We start from the raw sequence: 12,946 nt of genomic DNA, 5'->3' as shown, positions 1-12,946 counted from the left end.
ATTTTACTTACGACTATTTATATAATAAAACAATTATAGACTATTGAGCCCGGTCAATATGACATTCTGCCGGGGAATATCACATCACACTCAATGAGTAACTAGTCATAATTGTATATTATTTATTTAAAAGTATGTTTTAGTTACGCTACTTTACACTAAAATTATGCTTTAGTTTATTTTCTAGCCAGATTACAACTGACTGAAAAAATTCTCAAAACAGTTTCAAATGATTTTGTTATCCTTATTTCAACCAAAACAAAAAATATCTTAAAGGGAGCCGAATTGAAAAGCTTCATTTTTCATTATCACCAATTTATTGTTTTTCAGCCAACTTATTGTCAATATTTCCTTTTTTTCTTTTTCCGACACAGGACATACATTGCTCAACAGTCGTCTTATTTTTTCAATTAGTGTTGCTTATTTAAATGTAAACTGTTTCTGTAATGGTGGCTATATTGTTACCCCTCAAGCAATGACAGAGAGTTAGCAGTTGGCTAATTACAATACATTTAAAACGTTTCATCAGCTATACTTAGGTGTTGAAATTCGATCGTATAACCAATTTCTTGGCCATTAATGTGATAATGTATATAGGACTTTCAAAAATAGTTATACATCAGAGCGGGCGCTGTAGTGCAGTGGTAACACTGTCTGACTACGAATCAATGGGTTGCAAGTTCAATCCCCCGCTACTCCAATAAAACTACAAACAATCTTTCTAATTACTAATCACTAACTCACTTAACACAAGTCACATTGATAACATTAATAACGTAGCACATGACTGACAAAAAGGACACAAAGCACATATCACACAAAGGACATGACTCACATGACTGACATAGTACAAATCACACAGATGAAAACACAAATCACACAGAGGACATGACTGACAAAGAGGACACAAAGCACATATCACACAGAGGACATGACTCACATGACTGACATAGTACAAATCACACAAAGTACACATTACACAGAGAACACAAAGCATAAATGACACAGAGGACACATAACACAAATCACAGAGTACATGACACATATAACTGATATAACACAAATTACACAGAGGGCACAAAACACAAGAGGATATGACACATTAAGCACAAATCACACAAATGACATGGCACACTAAGCACAAATCACACGGAGGACATAAGACACTAAGCACAAATCACACGGAAGACATGAGACACTAAGCACAAAAACACAGATGACATGACACACTAAGCACAAATCACACGGAGGACATGAGACACTAAGCACAAATCACACGGAAGACATGATACACTAAGCATAAACCACACAGACGATACAAATCACACAGAGGACATGTCACATTAAGCACAAATCACACAGAGGACACTACGTGCCCCTTTAACGAATTTCAAATTCCATGCATGTACGCATCAATTATTATGGATAAAAAATTTCTGTAATCAAAGATCTGCAATTATAATTAGACATTGCTTAAATAACCAATTCAATATTGAAAGTCATTAATAGATACTTGAATTCAAACTATTTCCATACTTTAACTCTAATGTTTTTTTTAAGTTAATTACATTTATCCATACAGATAATTTGCATAAAAATGATGTATTTTTTAGAATCAGGAAGGATATGAGTCTAAATGACAGTAAGGATGCTGTTGCACTTGCTAAACTAGCAGTATTGGACTCTTTAGTTAGTGAACAATTTACAAAGCTCATTAGTAGAATGCATGTTCCTAACACGACGAGTGAAGCGATGGAGATGGTCAGACGTGGGGAATTAGCTCTAATTGGTAAAACTATTCATTGCCATTTTGTAACTTAAGTGAGTATATTTTCTTGAATAATTACTAATTTCTGACTCTAATATGTGATAAGAGTAGCTTTCTTCAAATGACTTAAACCGGTTTGAAGTAAAAGAATTATATATAACCTCCGGCGGGACTCGAACCCGCAATCCCCGGCTTAGGAGGCCGATGCCTTATCCATTAGGCCACGGAGGCGGTTATATGGTAGTAAATTGTTGAATACACATATTGTATATATGCCATTTGATGTAATATATAAGGGGAGATCCCTTAAGAGAGCATTGTAAACTAAAGTAAATAATAGAAAATTGCAGTCAGTTTTATTTATTCTGTACATTATAGACATCTCCCTCAGCACTATTCGGTATTCAATACTTAAATTATTAGAATCATTGCTAAATTGGGGAAAATAAACATTATTTATTGAAGGTCTAGATCGACGTTTTACACATACACAACATCTTTTTCACCTCTATTAACTTTCAAATTGAATATGTACTGTATATTTATAGAGCTTGCTGCTTATAGACTCCTTTGAAAATAATAAAACAATCCTGTTAATAACATTCGTTGGAAAACATACTACATATGTTCTTAGGGGGCAGGGGACATATTCGAATGATGGCCCCGGTCATTTTTTTTTATAACTCAGACATGGTGTTTTTAAGATACTGATAACTTCTGATATTTCTCTGTCATTGTAATTCTTTCTTGTTTGTGTGTAGGAAATGAGAAGTATTTTTGGGTTTTTACCCGAAACTAAGCATTTTGGAAGCTTTGTATGTATTTCTGACTCTCCGAATGGAGGTGAAAAAGTTAAAAATCAAGCTTTGACAGTTGGCGCCAAACAAGTAAAAAATTTCAGAAAAATATAAACGTATGACAGACACTTTATTGGTCATTTCTGAAAATGCCATAGCTTGCACTGCGTGTTACTGATATTTTTAAAGGAATCGGGCGGATTCTGGAGTATGCTGCACCTTCATGAAGATTGCCCATATTGGTATATTTTAGGTGTGATTTTGGCTGGGTGTGGGTAAATACAAATTGTTGTCAGTCATTTTTTGAAGGAGCAATGCATGCAAACTATTATTTACTTCAATGTATGTCATATATCATTGAATAATGCTGTGCAGCTGGATATCTGCCTGTGAAACAGGTTTTGAAATATTTGGAATTGAGTTTCTGGTCACACTGAAATACAAAATTGTTCATTTTTAGGTCCCCTGCCCCCTTAAGTTGTTTAAGCATTAATATAGTCCTATAAAGAAAGAAATATTTCAAGCATAACAAGAATGACTTTCATGTATTTTCAAATTTTCTTTCAATCTTGTTAATTTTCTATCAACATTTATAGCATATATAAATGACAAACATTTATATCATATATAAATGACAAATATCATTTTATTTTCCATATTTGCACACATCATTAATGCACTCAACGTTTAAACTAGATAAATCTATTATCAAAATGAAACATTACGTTAATATGTATTCTTTTATTATATAGTTTCAATAAAATAAAATTGTGAACGGAAAAGAAAAATGTTTCCGCTGAGGATTGAACTCAGGACCTTCCGCGTGTTAAGCGGATGTGATAACCACTACACCACGGAAACAGTTGACTAGTTTACTTTACATTTGATATTCGATCTTCTGTTATGTCAGTTCCTTATCTTTAATACAATGTAATGGTGGATTTAAATGCAATATAAACACCCGCAAAACTTTACACGAGTTGCCAATATCAGGAGACAGTACACCATTGAAACAGTCGCCTAATGCTGCTGTGCACTGATTTGATTATCGCTCTTTTTCAAGATTTTTAGCTATGTTATATTTAGGATACATAGCAGTAAAATATAGCATACTTTTAAATTCAAAATTGTAAAGGGAAAACGATATTTGTGCAATGTTATATTTTCGACAATAACAGCTTTCACAAAGCGTGGATACAATGCAATGCATATGCCAATAATCACAACTTATTGTCCACCTTTTACCCGTCTGTTCTTTTTTTAAGAGTATTTTAAACCCACTTTTATAAACAGTAAAGTTAGGGACTGAGGATACCTGACTTTTATACCTTAAATATAAAAATTGTTTGTAAATTAATATTTGTTTTACAATTCCTTAAGCAATTAAGCTTTATCTAAATATACCACGTAATAAAAACAGTGTAAGTTTCGTTATTTTAATTAAGTCTGTTAATGGGAGATATCTAAAACTTCAACATGGCTAACGACCAAAATATTGGCTGAAAGCAGAAATAAAGATATTTAATATTATCAAGTTCTCTCAATATACATTCAACGATCGTTCACCATAAATGGACGATCCTAGAAACAACGATCACAAGTGATCACAAAAGTTCAACCTGTGTCTTATGTAGTGAGTTGTTAACAAATTAGTAAAGCAATCGTTAGAACACCATACCTTTCATAAACTCATAAACTGAAGCAAGCGTACCATTTAACAATGAAAGCTCAAATTAGACTTGGCTCCTTATCGGTGGTTCTTGTTGCTGGGTAGTGTGGGGTTGCGTTCATTGAACGCCGCCTTTCCTAGTTAATCTTGTTTATCATATTTCAGAACAAGAAGAGCTATATCTTTGTCGTCAACTGAAACTTTTTCATATCCAGTAGAAATTACCAGATGACGGATCAAACACGTTGATTATGTTCTTTATGGTAATTTAAAATTAAAATAAATATTTTTTCGGTTGAGGGGTTCAATTTTAATTCAGATTATTTGGGTGTTTTCCGCCCAAATTTTCAATAATTGTTTAAAGTACTTACATTTCTGGTAAGAGCCAGTTCTAGACACAATTATCAGTGAGAGACTTTTTGCAGATAACAGGCCATGAATTGAAAACACGTATGCCCCTTTAATGGCAAACAATCAAAACAAGAATATTGTCTTTATTTTCATCCAATGTCTGTTTAAGCTGTATACTCTATACACTCATAGTGACACTTGCAAACACCACATTTCCTGTTTGAGTTTAATATGTATGAGTTTATATGTTCTATTCCTGAAAAAACTGTATCATATTATGAGGGTATTTCTTCAATCAGATTAATTTTCGGATATAAATTTTGTTCAATGATTTCAAATATAACTTATTATTAAAGCAGTGTAAATGGACTTGACATACTTCTTGAATACTATTATTTCTGTCATACAAAGTAAGAAACAACAAACCAACAAGAAACTCCTTTGTAAGCTTTACATCTGCCCCTCTGACATATATGTCTGGAAAATATGTCCCAAACTATTATTTCTGTCATTCACAAAATTTTAAAAATTTTGAACAAAGAATATTAAAATATAAATTTAAAATTGTATAAATGTTTTTACATGCAAGAATAAGTGATTTACATTAAAAGAATTTTTACCTAAATACCCTTCCATAGAACTATAAAATGCAATACTGAATACTTTCATTTTCATATACAGATATAGCGAAGTTGGTATTGTAGTTCTTACAGACATACTTTGTTTAAATGAACATTTAAATCCTGTTAGTTAATGAAAATGTAAGCTTCAAGCCAAGCTTTTACGAATATTAAAATAAATTTATCTTTATATAATAAAATAAATTCGAAGAAAAATATGACTTCATGAAAAGTAGTATTGTAGAATGAACTGGTTATATAAACTGAAGACTGTTTGCAGAACTCTGACATTTTCAAGCCCAATGCGGTCCTCCATCCCTTCTGTCCCTCAACCTCCCTTTAATTGAAAACTGCAGATATAAAATGCAATTAAGCACCTTTGAAAAAATTTGCAACGGTCAATTGTAAAATAAATAGCTTCTCTTCAAGCGTTATTGCTTTATTTATGAGTAAAACTGATTTGAAATAAAATGGCGAATGATAAAAGAAAGTTTCTAAAAGCGGTATTGCTTTATTCAAATTAGTAAAACTCATTTGAAATAACAAAATTGCATATAACCTCCGACGGGACTCGAACCCGCAATCCCCGGCTTAGGAGGCCGATGCCTTATCCATTAGGCCACGGAGGCGGTTGTGTGTAACGCTGAAAACTCATTCTGTATCTGTGCCTTTTATTGTTGTCACTTTAAACAGATCCCTCAAGAGCAATGAAAACTAAAACAAATAGTTAAAGAATGCAGACTAGGATACATTTATTCTGGTTATGAAAGCTATCTCCTTTCAGCAGTTTTTACATGTAATATATATTTGGTACTTTTTACTTTTAGAATCATTGTTAAAATGGAGAGAGAGAAACTTTATACATACGTATAATGTAATTCACTTCCATTAACTAGAAAATTGAATATTTATAATATGGAGGTTGTCGTTTATTGTGTTTTCAAATTAGACTATCTATAATTCATCTATAGTATGTGTTTATGACAAATACTGACTTTAGATAAGCATTGTATTTTCCATTTCACGGGTCATGTATGTTGTCGATGAAGCACAGAATATTTATCTACTTACACTTTATTCAGTGTGTTATAAAAATCAAAGGTTCCTATAATATGTATTGTTACATGATCTATTTTTATTTTGTAAAAGCAAAATGAAAATGTTTCCAAGAATGATTTAACGGATAGGTTTGACAAATGCACACTTGTCCAATATAGTCAGTATTGTTCTAAGCAATGTATTAAGACCTTTTTATTTCACACTACCATTTTTAAGCATTTTGACAGAACTTTATTACTTCCAATACAGTAGGATTTATTTGAATTTTCAGCCACATCGGGTACGACATCTACGATATGCGTTTGATTTAGATATTTTAGACACAGTGAAAACGAGTCTATATGGGATACGATATGAATTTGATATGAATTTTGTGGACTTTGAAACTTGAAACAAGGCTGAATGATATGATCCAATAATGATTTTTATTGGAACGTCACAAGGTTATAAGATATGAATTGTATCAAATTATCAAACATGAATATTATATTGATTTAATTTAACGATAATTTAACAATAACATGTTTCTTCTTAGAACTGAATAGAGTTAAACGGATAAGAAAACAACAACACCACAGAAACAGTTGAATACACATATTGTGCCTGTTTTATTTGACGCTAAGTAATATCAAGTAGTAAGCAGAGTCAGAAATGTAATATTAACTGCAATAATAACTTTCGCCAAGGGAGGATATAATGCATATATTTGCCAATATTAACAGTCTTGTATCATAGTTTGGGGACCTTTCTGTTGAAAAAGTGTCAGAGTTAAATCGTATACATATACATGCACATTGCGGTAACTGGAGTGCAGGTATCAGTTACCCGCACTCCAGATAATGCCCGTGGATTGGTTCATTTTTGCCGGGGTTTACATATTGTGACGGCAGAGAAAGGGAAAGGGGGTCGAAGCCTTGCGTTTCAGACACACTTTCTGGCAAAATGATCATTAAATGAATAATTTGATCTCAAAAGTCAAATATTTCTGTAACATTAATCATTTCCTTGGCATCTCTAAAAGCAAAAACAAAACGCGCAATTTCTAAATTTTACTTAATAAATGACAATCAATAGTATAATCTAGAAAATAAAGTAACCTGTCTTTTTTCTAATCTATCAGAATTACAAACAGTATGATGTTCGTGACAAAGGCAAATAAATGACGAAATAGATAGATATACGATAGATCATTATGTAACCAATATGTAGATCGATAGATTACAAAATTAGATTTTTGATTTTTACGTTTAATGCGTGTACAAAGTGAATGCTTTTCTATGTATATTAACTAATGTGATTGGTCCTTTTAAAGCATCAATCTTCTGTGCCAACTGATTTCCACAATAAGATATCATTTTTTATGTTGTAGTCAGTTCACTCACAAAAAAACAGATTATTCCAAAAAGTATTTTCTGTAATCTAAGCAAACCAAGTTGTTTAGAAGCATGATTTCGATAACAGAAAATGCTATTTGTTTTACAATACTATAGTTACAGATTAATTGGAAATCATGTTGTATAACAATACAGTGATACACATGAAGCATTTGTTGAATGGTACATCAAAGTCAATATATCTACATTGTATAACTAATACAATTACATGTCTGAATAAATCGTATTGGCTGCAATATTTAGCATCTTACAATCTATTATATGGCTAACTTCTTAAGATAGATTTTATCTAATTAAATATAGTGCAACCGCCGTTTGAAATAACTTTTCTTTTATATCAATCATTAATCTCTATGTTTAAAGATCAATAAAGACTTAATATCCAATGTTTCAAAAGCTTTGACTGATATATGAAAGAAATAGTTTTTAGTAATCTAACCATATTGAATTGCAAAATGAATATAAGTATTAACGGAATATGTCTGTGTGCTATCTCAAGGGAAATTACCAATCTAACGCGCAATCATGATGCCATTAATCAACACAATTTGGTTTTATCAAATCCGCTTTTCTAGATATTTTGAATAATTGTTTTTTACAATAATAAACCATTCCCATGGTAATATAAATTAATATTATACAAACAAATGGTGTATATCAAATTTTGAACCTCCATAATGTCGTCAAAAACATACAAAGAAGACAAATTATAATGCTAACAGTCAACATTAGTCATTGCACAAAAGACAGATTACAAGAATATAAATAAGGTCCTGACGAAAGTCAAACGAAATAAGAAAAACATTAATTATAGTCATTCATCAGATTTATCGCTAATTTCCAAGGAAAACTGATGTTTGTATATGTGTGAATTAGTTTTGTCTCAGAACTAATGTATTGTTTTCACAGTAGAAGCTTTTTATTACATGTGTTGCATCATCCATTTCATAAAATCGTTCAATCAATTCTTATGAAGAAAATGTACGCCAAACGATTACTTCTTACATTGTATCTATTAAAACAGTTGTCATAAAACCTGATATAAGTAACAATTGTTCTTTTTAATGTCATTTTGCAAACCAAACGCTTCACAATTTTAGAAACAAACATTTATATTCTAATATAAAATAAGTAATAACACGCCATCACTGTTCATAATAAGTTTATGTAAACAGAAATATACATTTAAGAAAACATTGAGTTAAAAGGCATTCCATAAAAAATCAACTTTATCTTATCGATAAATTCAAATGAATAAAAAAAAGAAAAAAAACGAAATCCCTATAAAAGCCCGACAGCACCAGCTTAAACAAAACAAAATGTATACACAGATATATTTTGGGGAAAAAAACACGTGCCACTTGATTGTGAACGAAATTGTGTACTTTCATTTAAACCTTCTACGAATATGTCTACAAGAGCTTCACTCCAAACATAACATTTAAAATTCTGTCTAGTTGAATAAATCATACCGTGACATTTCTAATGTTTGTTTATACCTACGCCAGACTTTTTTCATTATAGAACACTTAAAGGATGACATTCTGCTACCGGGCGAATCTCTTCGACAATCGTTAATTTGTCTTACAATTTTATCTCAACAACGACGTTACCGAGACAGATAAAATGCTTTTTTCATCTTCATATTTTTTTCTCAAAACCTTTGCTTAGTTTTAATGTAATATAACATATTGTTTATTATCACTTTTTCACAAGAAAATGATAATAATTACAGTGCGTATTATCTCACAATAGCTAATCTGAAATATATGAAGTATTGCAATCAGGACACAGAGTTTCAATGTTATCTGGTATGTTGCTCTAATGTATAAAACATCGATGGCAATCAGGTGTTTATGTTGGATAAGTATAACTATATTCACACACGGAAACAAGTGTGTCTTTAGTAAAACTATTGATGATTATCAAGACTGGTGTAACACAACAACACTAAGAAAAAGGGTCGATCGTGAATACATGATAGGTATCTGAGGTCTTCTTACATAAGGAAGAAATGAATTACGGAAATACGCCCTTTCAGTGTGTGAGTTATTCCAAATAAAACAAATTTATCAAAATAGTATGTAAATTCTAATTGTTAAAAGCGTGTTTAATTTACACTTATCTATTACATGTTCATCGGTATTCAAACCAAACTTCCAGGCTTAGAAGTCCAGTTTCTTATCCAAACAAGCGTGTAAGTGCTTAAAAACAATTGCTTATCCATAAGACCACATCGTCAGTTTGCGTATGCAGTTCAAAACTAAATTGATTATATCATCGCCTTAGTGACGAACTAATGAAAAAAGTATAAATTTATTGACAAAAAATCAAACATTCATATAATATTTTGAATATACGTTACCTAAAAATAATGAATAAAGTTGTGTAAACAGACAAGATATATGTTTCCGCTGAGGATTGAACTCAGAACCTTCCGCGTGTTAAGCGGATGTGATAACCACTACACCACGGAAACAGTTGACTAGTTTACTTTACATTTGATATTCGATCTTCTGTTATATCAGTTCTTTATCTTTAATACAATGTAATGGTGAATTTACATGCAAAAAAAACACAAATTTCAAATTCCATGCATGTACGCATCAATTATTATGGACAAAAAAGTTCTGTAATCAAAGATCTGCAGTTAGAAGTAGACATTGCTTAAGTAACCAATTCAATATTTAAAGTCATTAATAGGTTCTAAAATACAAAATAGTTCCATACTTTAACTCTAACCAGTAAAGCTAAATAATGTTTTTTTAAGTTAATTACATTTATCCATACAAATTATTTGCATAAAAATGATGTATTTTTTAGAATCTGGAAGGATATGAGTCTAAATGACAGTTAGGATGATGTTGCACGTGTAAACTAGCAGTATTGAACTCTTCAGTTAGTGAACAATTTACAAAGCTCATTAGTAGAATGCATGTTCCTAACACGACGAGTGAAGCGATGGAGATGGTCAGACGTGGGGAATTAGCTCTAATTCTAATAGCTTTCTTCAAATGACTTAAACCGGTTTGAAGTAAAAGAATTATATATAACCTCCGGCGGGACTCGAACCCGCAATCCCCGGCTTAGGAGGCCGATGCCTTATCCATTAGGCCACGGAGGCGGTTATGTGGTAGAAAATCGTTGAATACACATATTGTATATATGCCATTTGCTGTAAAACATAAGGGGAGATCCCTTAAGTGAGCATTGTAAACTAGAATAGATAATTGAAAATTGCAGAGTCAGTTTTATTTATTCTGTACATTATAGACATCTCACTCAGCACTATTCGCTATTCAATACTTAATTTATTAGAATCATTGCTAAATTGTGGAAAATAAACATTATTTATTGAAGGTCTAGATCGACGTTTTACACATACACAACATTTTTTTCACCTCTATTAACTTTCAAATTGAATATGTACTGTATATTTATAGAGCTTGCTGCTTATAGACTCCTTTGAAAATAATAAAACAATCCTGTTAATATCATTCGTTGGAAAACATACTACATATGTTCTTAGTTGTTTAAGCATTAATATAGTCCTATAAAGAAAGAAATATTTCAAGCATAACAAGCATGACTTTCATGTATTTTCAAATTTTCTTTCAATCTTGTTCATTTCCATCAACATTTATAGCATATATAAATGACAAACATTTACATCATATATAAATGACAAATATCATTTAATTTTCCATATTTGCACACGTCATTAATGCACTCAACGTTTAAACTAGATAAATCTATTATCAAAATGTAACATTCCGTTAATATGTATTCCTTTATTATATATTTTCAATAATTTAAAAATAAAAAAAAATTTGAACGGAAAAGAAAAATGTTTCCGCTGAGGATTGAACTCAGGACCTTCCGCGTGTTAAGCGGATGTGATAACCACTACACCACGGAAACAGTTGCAGATTTGTAGTGCCTATATGGTAAATTATTCTGTTTTATTATATGATCTAAATATATCTGCAATCTCATTGGTCCAAACAGTAGTCAACAGAACTTTTTATAAAATCATATTTACTGGGTGTAGTATCATATTCACTGGCTGAATTGGATTTTCCCAGTCTAAAAATAGATTGAGACTCATATTCAATGATCATACACCGTAGACTGTTAAATACGCGTGTTACTTAAAAAATAATTGTTGCTTTTTGTTCTTTATGGCATATTTCTCGATTAAAATATCAATACATTACCATTTTACTTAAAGGCTACACCGCAATGTTGAGTATAAACTTGAATTACTTTTGTATGCGCAGCGTTCGCGAAGTCGTTGCACGCCTAACACGTGCGTCTTTTTTCCCGCGCTTCAACGAGGCAAAATTTGTACATGTATATAAGGTTGTACTTTTTGTGATTTTTTTTTATTTCTTAGCCTATTCATATAATAAAACAATTATTGACTAGTGAGCCATTGAATATGATGTGATATTCACCGGCAGAAAGTCATATTGACCTCGGCTATCGCCTCGGTCAATATGTCATCTGCCGGTGAATATCACATCATATTCAATGGCTCACGAGTCAATAATTGTATAATATTTAGCATAAACAGTGTAATTAAAATTTCATAATTGTGAAATGAAATGTAGGGAAATATGATTTAAATATATGAAATTTTCATATACATGTATTTTTATCCCTTTCAACGACCAAAGGGTAATAAAAAGTAGCTGTGATGGTTTTATCTTAGACTATTCATAAAATAAAACAAATAATAGAATAGTGAGCCCGGTCGATATGACATTCTGCCGGTGTATATAACATCATATTTAATGACTCACTAGTCATAATTGTATCATTATATTTAAAAGAATGAGGTTTTATGAAATATTATTTCCAATGCAAAAGTCATATGTGTTTATGACTAAATGCAGAACGCTTATACATTTCACCTCTATTCATTTTCAATATTCAATATTTATAGAGATTGTTGTTTAAAGACTCAATTGAAATCAATAATACTTACTGCATAAACAATCCTATTTATAAAAATTGTTTGAAGATAAACTACATATTTTAAGTGGTTTAAACATTCATATTGTTCCATAATAAAAGTAGATAGTTTTAAAGTAATATTTCTAGCATTGTAGAAAAAAACTTTCATGTATTTTTAAAATTTTCTATCAAGTGTGTTCATTTCATCATATATTAATGACAAATTTAATTTTTCCGTATATGCATATGTCATGTATGTTGAAGATTGAACACACAATGTTTACACATTGGGTGAATATATGCTAAAAATGAAACATTCATAAAATGTA

At 31.1% G+C, this 12,946-nt stretch overlaps 6 non-coding genes across 6 annotated transcripts; all 6 read right to left on the bottom strand.

Annotated features, from left to right (window-relative positions):
• Positions 1–1,926: 1,926 nt before the first annotated feature.
• Positions 1,927–1,999, bottom strand: Trnar-ccu (transfer RNA arginine (anticodon CCU)). Its single transcript has one exon. It is a non-coding gene; the product is annotated as a tRNA-Arg (tRNA).
• Positions 2,000–3,353: 1,354 nt separating this feature from the next.
• On the bottom strand, positions 3,354–3,426 carry Trnav-aac (transfer RNA valine (anticodon AAC)). The gene has a single exon. It is a non-coding gene; the product is annotated as a tRNA-Val (tRNA).
• A 2,335-nt stretch (positions 3,427–5,761) lies between these two features.
• Positions 5,762–5,834, bottom strand: Trnar-ccu (transfer RNA arginine (anticodon CCU)). The gene has a single exon. It is a non-coding gene; the product is annotated as a tRNA-Arg (tRNA).
• Positions 5,835–10,064: 4,230 nt separating this feature from the next.
• Trnav-aac (transfer RNA valine (anticodon AAC)) lies at positions 10,065–10,137 on the bottom strand. Its single transcript has one exon. It is a non-coding gene; the product is annotated as a tRNA-Val (tRNA).
• A 572-nt stretch (positions 10,138–10,709) lies between these two features.
• Trnar-ccu (transfer RNA arginine (anticodon CCU)) lies at positions 10,710–10,782 on the bottom strand. The gene has a single exon. It is a non-coding gene; the product is annotated as a tRNA-Arg (tRNA).
• Positions 10,783–11,506: 724 nt separating this feature from the next.
• Trnav-aac (transfer RNA valine (anticodon AAC)) lies at positions 11,507–11,579 on the bottom strand. Its single transcript has one exon. It is a non-coding gene; the product is annotated as a tRNA-Val (tRNA).
• Positions 11,580–12,946: the final 1,367 nt, after the last annotated feature.

Source organism: Ruditapes philippinarum, unplaced genomic scaffold (genome assembly GCF_026571515.1).
Source record: "Ruditapes philippinarum isolate M1 unplaced genomic scaffold, ASM2657151v2 ctg5105_1_1_1_1, whole genome shotgun sequence".
NCBI classification, from domain to species: domain Eukaryota; kingdom Metazoa; phylum Mollusca; class Bivalvia; order Venerida; family Veneridae; genus Ruditapes; species Ruditapes philippinarum.
This window is presented reverse-complemented; position numbering and strand designations above follow the sequence as displayed.